At 44.4% G+C, this 7,539-nt stretch overlaps 1 pseudogene; it reads right to left on the reverse strand.

Annotated features, from left to right (window-relative positions):
* Window positions 1-356: 356 nt before the first annotated feature.
* On the reverse strand, window positions 357-4,225 carry LOC114618967 (annotated as a pseudogene).
* Window positions 4,226-7,539: the final 3,314 nt, after the last annotated feature.

A 7,539-nucleotide genomic window follows, 5' to 3' on the forward strand; every position in this document is an offset into this window, starting at 1 on the left:
AGGAATATGTGCAAGCCACCAGGCTCACATGCATGTTGAGAGACAGACTTGACTAACCTCAGTAGATGGCTGTGGTTTGCAGTGCAGGCTGGTTTTGCAAGGCAGGAAAAGGCAGCCATGTTCTGTGGTACCACCGTGACCCCATGCCCATGCCCTTCAAATCATAGTACTGGCCCCAACTGGGCCTCTGTGGCCCAAGCCCTTTCCCAAGGTAACAATATGGTCTAGATTTAGTTAAAAGAAAAAAAAAGAGAAACTACTCTCTCTTGAAAACATAAAATCGCTGGTCTTGAAGGTCACTTCAGTTGCTTTTTAAAAAGTGGCTTTTCTAGAATAGTAAGAACTGTCATAGGCACCTAGATGGTGGACTTGGGCAAGGACATGCACAAGTGGCGTCCCTTACCTGGGTCATGGCTGTGTAGCTCTATCAGTGTCTGAACCATCTCCTGCTCAGTGCCCATTTGGATTGGTGCCATCTTGCCCAAACCCAAAGCCTTTGACCATGCCACTGGCACAGAAGAAAAGGCTCTTGAGGTCTTCCTTGGACAACCTGGGTGAGAGGCTGGAGAGATGAGGGTGGGAAGATGTTCAGAAATGTCTTGGGGCCCAGCTTCTCGAAGCACTACTGTAGCTGGCTCTCAAGGTAGCTGCACACTGTGGTGCTTTGAAAACACGATGATACACACTGACTTCACCTGCAGCTTGTGTCTACTCAGGTGGCTCATGACCAGCTGGGCCTGACTGCCAACAGCCATCTGTGCCAATGTGTTCTCTTCATTGAACACGATATTTATTTACCCGTTGCATGACCCCATAGACATAGAGGAGAATGAAGAGGCTTCAGGGTGTGACTCTTTCAGAGTTCAGGTTGCTAACCAGCAGGATGGAATTCATTCCCAGCTCCTGCCAGGCCTAGGATGGCAATGCAGACAGTCAGGGCTTCAACTGGTGCACATAGAATAGTTAGTGGGGCCAGCACTCTATGGATGTTAGAAACAGAGAGGCAGAAGGCTGCCACCATGGGTAGGTCCAGCAGCCTTGGCTGTCTCCAAAGGGTAACCAGGGTGAGCATAGTGTCTACCCTTGTTATTATACTTGATATTGAGGCTGCTGAACTTGGAAATGTCAGTGTGCAGCATGCAGCAGGCTTTGTAGGTGTTCTGGTCATCCAGTGATAGCTTGGTACACTGTATGCTCTCAGGCCAGCGTGCTGCATCAGCATCTGAAATTGGTTGTTCTTTGCAAATGAGATAATCTTGAGAATGGTGTCACAATTAGAGAAACTGATGAAGCACACCCAGGGGCACTGAGTAGAAGAGGGTTTCCATGGTGATACTGAGCATGGGGCCTCAGGCCTGCCATGGCCATGCTCAACCTCAGTGAAGACAGTCAACCAAGGGCAGGCTTTCCAGCTGCACAGAGTTCACGGTCTGCAGATTTACCTGGGCACGCACCTGGTGGACTGAGCTAGTCCTGAGCTCCTCGAGGTTGGAGAACTAGATGTAAATGGGCTATCCACACAGGATGGGCTCCAGGAACTGTAGTAGTTGGCCACAGCCTTGGCAACCTCCTTCGTGTTAACCTTGATGAAGGACTAGTTCTTCCTCACCAGCATGAGGAGGTTTGCTGACTTTCCCAAAGGGTAAGAGGTCCTCACCCTCTGCGATGTCACTGAGCAGCTTTGCATGTACATGACTCTGGAAGGGACTCCTACCTAACTGTGGTCTCCTTTCAACTTCCCGCTATCGTCTCCACTGGCTGCTTTGGCTTGATGAAGGAGCAGTTGCTGACACACATAAAGAACTTGTCGGATCCTGGCTCTGTACCTACCTACAGCTACATCTGAGTATATGCATAGAGAGCAGACCCAGGGGGACAGAGTGGAGGTGCAGAAATCCCAAATAGACATTTTAAAAGGTGACGTTTATGCTTGCTTTACATAGAGAAGATTAAAGGTTTTCATTTTCTTCAATCTGTTGGTCCTGGGAACTGAACTCCGGTCCTCTAGAAGAAAAGCTGCAAGCACTCTCAACCTTAACTCAGTCATTTCTGTAGTCCCGTCCACTGTTTTTCACTAGATATGGTCTATTCATACCTGTTTAGACCCATAGATCACCTATTCTCTATCTCTGAATTTTGAACACCAAACTAGATGGCTTCAGAAAAAGAGCTGGTTTGGAGGAACAGGAAGAACAAGAGAATTAACATATACTAAGTAAATTCAATGATGGGCCCTAGAAATACTTAGAACTTGGAACTTTTCATAGATCCTACCCCAGCCTTGAGGTATGTTATACCCATTTTACAGATAGTCAAGTGGGTCGGCTTCCTTGCTCATGCTTTTATAGAAAATGAAGAGTGGAGAAAGTGGAATTCTTCAGTGTGACAGGGGCTTTCCAGCCTCCAGTGAGAGTAACTCAGAAGTTAGAGTGTCAAAACCTCATGCTCACATAATGCTTCCATTGAGTCAGCGGCCTCAGGTTCTTGTCTTGCTAATTGAACTGGGTTGCATGAAGCACAGGGAGGGCGAGGATTTGGAGAGAAGCTTATTATGGGTGTGCAGATCAAGGCTTAAGATAAAGCAAGCCCAGCTCCTGTGTGACAAGAGGACCAATGAGCTGCTAGTTTAGTGTCTTTTTATAGGACTTACAACAGAAAGTGGGCCTCAGCATGTGGGGGGAGCAGGTCTGTCCAGTTGACCCACCCCTACAGGTGTCTATGTGCTTCTTGATCCCAAATAGCTTGATTAGAGTTCTGGCCGCATCTTCACATAAAACCATCAAGCAGATGTTTAAAAATAGAAGAAAGATAACAAGAAGCCAGAGGGTGCTGCAGAGTGTCCTAGTACATATGGAATTTCTGGCCTCTGGCTAGGACAGAACCAAACCCTTCCCGGCCAAAGACAAGAAAAGAGGACCCTGTCCCTAAGCTGCCTACCCAGGTTCTATATCCTGGTCTCACCACTAGAATGTTCTAGAAATAGGTGACCATCCAGTGTCCCTCTAACTTTGTCTCCTGTTTGCACTCCTAAGGGCTGTAGGTTACCTTACTCATGAAAGCCTGTACAACTCCACTGAGTTAGAAGCCTCCCACAGTGCAGTGGGACTCCCCTTCAGTATAGCTCTGTTTGCTGGCATTTCCCATCTGTACCATTTCTCCTGAGTAGCACTGGCAGCCGGCATGTATCTGCTTAGAGTCCTTAGCTAGACTGAATCTGTGCAGAAAAAAGGTGGACTCAGACCCAAGGCAAGCAGGCAAGGGAAGATGAGGTCCCACTGACACATATGTGATAGTCTGGACTAGGCTATCTGTCTTAAATTGGACCCTCAGTACAGTCACAATATTTAGCCTCAAATATTTAGGTTACAAACAACTCAGAATCGTCACACTGAAAGCATTCTTCCATTAAAAAACAGTTTTGTATCTTCTATATATCAGGCTAGGTAAAGGTATTGGTTTTGTAGAATATGGTTCCCGCTCTTGACTACCACCTAGTGCTATGTTGCTGTATTACAGACAAGTGGGGTTTGCCCCCTTCTCTGGGTATAAGAGAAAGAAATCCCAGAGAAAAATCACTGGGGAGGGAGCGTTGTAGGATGAATAGGAGTTTTCTAGGAAGGGACGGGCAAATGACAACTAGAGATCTGTTTCCACCACATAGACATACATCCTGAGTTCTTCATGAGTACAGTTAGTAACCCACTAGATATGGAGGTTCACTTTGTAACCCCTGTATCTGGGAGGCTGAGAAGGGAAGATTGTAATTGCTTCAATATCATCTTAGGCTACATAGTGAGTTGCAGAACAGTATGGGTTATAACAGGAGACCCTGTCTCAAAACAACAAAATGACCATCACGACTCATAGATACCATTGTTGAAGATATTAGTGTGTTTAGCCAATAACAAGACTTGGTCATTAATTTTTCCTGTTGGTGGTGGTGATGGTACAAATCAACTTCCCATTATCATTATTTGAATGCTATTTGGCTATATTATGTTCACATGAGAACGGTACATTTAATGGTAATAGTAAATGTCACATTACTGTTCCTCACATATTCCTTTTGTGTCCCAGGCTCTTTGGTGCTGGTTATGTGTGTACCCTCATTTCAGTTTTAAAACAGTCTAGTGAGTCAGACCTTCCTGCCTGTACTTTGCAGTTGAGAGAATAGAGAGGTTAGATACCATGGCACACTTTGGGTTTACCTTAACTTACCGGTCATTTGTCTGACCAACAGCAAGTCACTAAACTAACCCAATATCAGGTTTCTCATTAGCAATGTGGGAATTGGTCTATACCATAGGTATCCATGATGTATCAAAGGGTGAAGCAAGATGATTCGTGTTTATCCGCTGGCTCAGTGCTCGGCTCCATTAGGTGAGGGTGGGGTATGTTTAATTCATATTGTTATCATAGGGGTTAGCTTGCCTAGGATAGTATTTTATACTTAGGTAGTATAAAAACAGAATCAATGCCTGGGCAAATGTATAGAATCAACCAAGTTATGTGTTATAAATAAACAAATGAAAGTCAGCATGACACACAATTGAAGGAATTCATGTCATTATGAGGCACCAAGGAAATGGTTTGGAACATAAAAAATAAATATTCAAGATTGTTGAATACAAATGTATGAAGTCAACTTACAAAATTCTCTCATTTGGACTTTTTTAAATGGCCTATTTCCTCTGATATTTGCTCTGCTTCCCCTGTTCATCTTTATGTGGAAGATAGGTATATGTGTGGAAAAGAGATGAAAATGAACTTGTAATTGGATGTGCTATGTAATTTCTTTTCATGTGTATGTGCATGTTATATTTTTGTAACATGTGTGTGCATGTGCATGGTAGTACACGTAGAAGCCTGGGTTTGACACTGGGAGACACGTGTCATTACTCTTCTACCTTATTCTATGAGGCAGAGGCTCTCACTCAGACCCAGAGTTTGCCCATTAGGCTAGTCTGTCTAGTCAGTTTGCTGTTCGAATTCCATGTCTCTACCTCTCCAGGCTGGAAGTACGAGTGAGTCCGCACATAGACCCAGCATTTATGTGGTTAGCTGGGGACCTGAACTCTGGTCCTCATGTGACCAGAGCTTTAACCACTTAGTCATCTCACCAGTCTCTTATTATATGTGATTTCTTTTATATTCAGCCTTGTGTGGTTTTAGTGATGAGCTTTGCCATTGACTGCTGTCTAACAACTGCAACCACTGGTGAATAACATCATTGCAATTTGAAACCTTTTGGATTCTTGGATCTTCCTCAGTTAAAGTCAGCTTTTGGTACAAATCCAAATCTGAGGATAAGAGATGTGGCTGGGAATTATGCCTCAAGTTGTTGAGTGAATGACATTTAGCAAGTGCTGCCTCTGCTGATGCTACCTAGTGATAATCCTCCTGGATTTGATGAGTTTGCATTTTTGGCTCAAACTGAAACTCATGTAAGACACTAGCATCCTTTGAAGACAGAGCTCTTAACTGTCCAGTGACAATGTTTGGGCTTGAGCTTTTACAGCCCCTTCTGGAGGGACACACTTTGATGTCGTTTCAAACCTCAATAAATCACATTTTCAGGTGGCTTAAACAGTGTTTCCAGACTGAAGACTTTGAGCAAGAGGGCATGCCTACATGGATAACAAGCCAGTCTGAGAGCAGCCACATAACGAAGGAGCTTCCTGATGTCAATTTTGTGCAGAGGACTTTCATTTTGAATTCTTGTAGTGGTGGAAAGTTCAATCAGATGGTGAATAGATTTATCTCCATCTTCTCCTGCCTACAATCATCAAGCCTGTCTTTCCAGTTACAAGGATCATGTGTGATCTGTGGCCTGCACTCTGTTGATCTGTCAGTTTCTTAATTGTTCTTTAGTTTGCTTTTTTGTCCTAGAAGTTTCCAAGAATATTTTTTTTTGGAGTGTGGTTCATCAGCTTGTCTTGGGACTAGGAAGTAAAGAAAGACATTTTCCTCAAAGCTGGTGCCAACACCATGTTAGAATTGATTCCTTCCTCTGCCTCCCCCATCTTTATTTAATCTACAGCTTCTCCAGGGCTTGAGCAGAGACAATTACTCATTTTATTAGAAGACTTGCCTGAGGAACTTCTGGAAGGATGGATGCCTCACAGTTGCTGGTTAATCTTGTCTGCCAGCAAGAGAGTTCTCTAAGCAGGCGGTAAGCTTCATCTGGAACTGTCTAATAACCGAGTCCAACCTATGGCCTAGGGGCTGCATGCCACCAAGGATGGTTTTGATGTCATGTGGCTCGACATAAACTCATGAATTTGCTTTAAAAATTACAATTTGGGGCAAGTTTTTGTAGCCTGGCTATATATAGTTCCTTATGTATACCTGAAGATGAGAATGTAATTTCACAATATCAAAAGTTTAAACACATTTGGACCAGTTCCTAATAGCTTGAAAAGTGAACTTCCAGACCCTTGATGATATTCTCATACAATTTCTCTAATTATATTCTTGCTCTGTGTCCCCTATCTGTGACAAATCACCTAGGTCAGAATCAAACCAGCGTAGGTTATATAGGCTCAGAGTAGGGCAGTTGGATTGCATGACGTTTAAGGGTAGATCTCAAAGGTCTGTGGATGTTTCATTGATGCAGAGTTTAATCTGGGAAGTGAAACAGAGAAATTTCTGCTCCATGGTGATTGGGTGTTGAGGGTGGAAGCCCTCTGAAGGACCTAATCTTTGTTGCAGGAACGGGTCTCTTATAGAGAGAACAGGTAGCTTCAATGTGCTCTCACCCTCATGGTCTCTTGCTTGACTCATGTGTGCCTTCCACTGTCAGCTATGCTATGATGTAATATGACTGGCGCAGGGGCATGCTCTTGGACTTGCCAGCCTCCAGAGTTGTGAGCTACATCAATCTATTTTCACACGTGCATTTGCTCATGTGTGTGTGTGTGTGTGTACATGTGTGTGGGATATACAAAAATGTGTGGTTGCCCAGGCATGTCTATATGTCTGTGTTCATGCATATGGAGATCAGAGGTCAACCCCAGCGGTTTTTCCTCGGATGATATCCACCTTGTTTTCTGAGACAGTGCTTCTCACTGGGGCCTGGGACTCACTCATTAGGTTAGACTGGCTGGCCACCAAGTTCCTTCCATGGCATCCACCTATCTTCATCATTCCAGTGTGGTGGGCACTGCCATTCCCAGCTCCTTTATAGAAGCTCTGGAGATGGAAACTCAGATGCTTATGCTTGCATGACAGGTACCTTACCTTCTCAGCCATCTCACCAGCCCCTAATATCTTTTCTCCATAAAGAAGCCAGTCTATGGGATTCTGTTATAGCTGCACAAAACAGGCTAAGACAGTTATTTGGCTTGGGTTGAATGTGCCTCACACTCTCTGAGTGCCCATGCATCAGCGTTAGCAAGGCCACTGCAGCAGAGTCTAGGCAAAGTGGTCAGCATACCCTGAAATTGTCTCTGCCTCAGCTAGCTGCACTGGAGAAAACCCCATGTTTTCTTTGGGTGATAAACAAGAAAACCAAACCCCACAGAGAAAAGGAAGAACAGA

Source organism: Grammomys surdaster, unplaced genomic scaffold (genome assembly GCF_004785775.1).
Source record: "Grammomys surdaster isolate TR1022 unplaced genomic scaffold, NIH_TR_1.0 146, whole genome shotgun sequence".
In the NCBI taxonomy this organism is placed as follows: Eukaryota; Metazoa; Chordata; class Mammalia; order Rodentia; family Muridae; genus Grammomys; species Grammomys surdaster.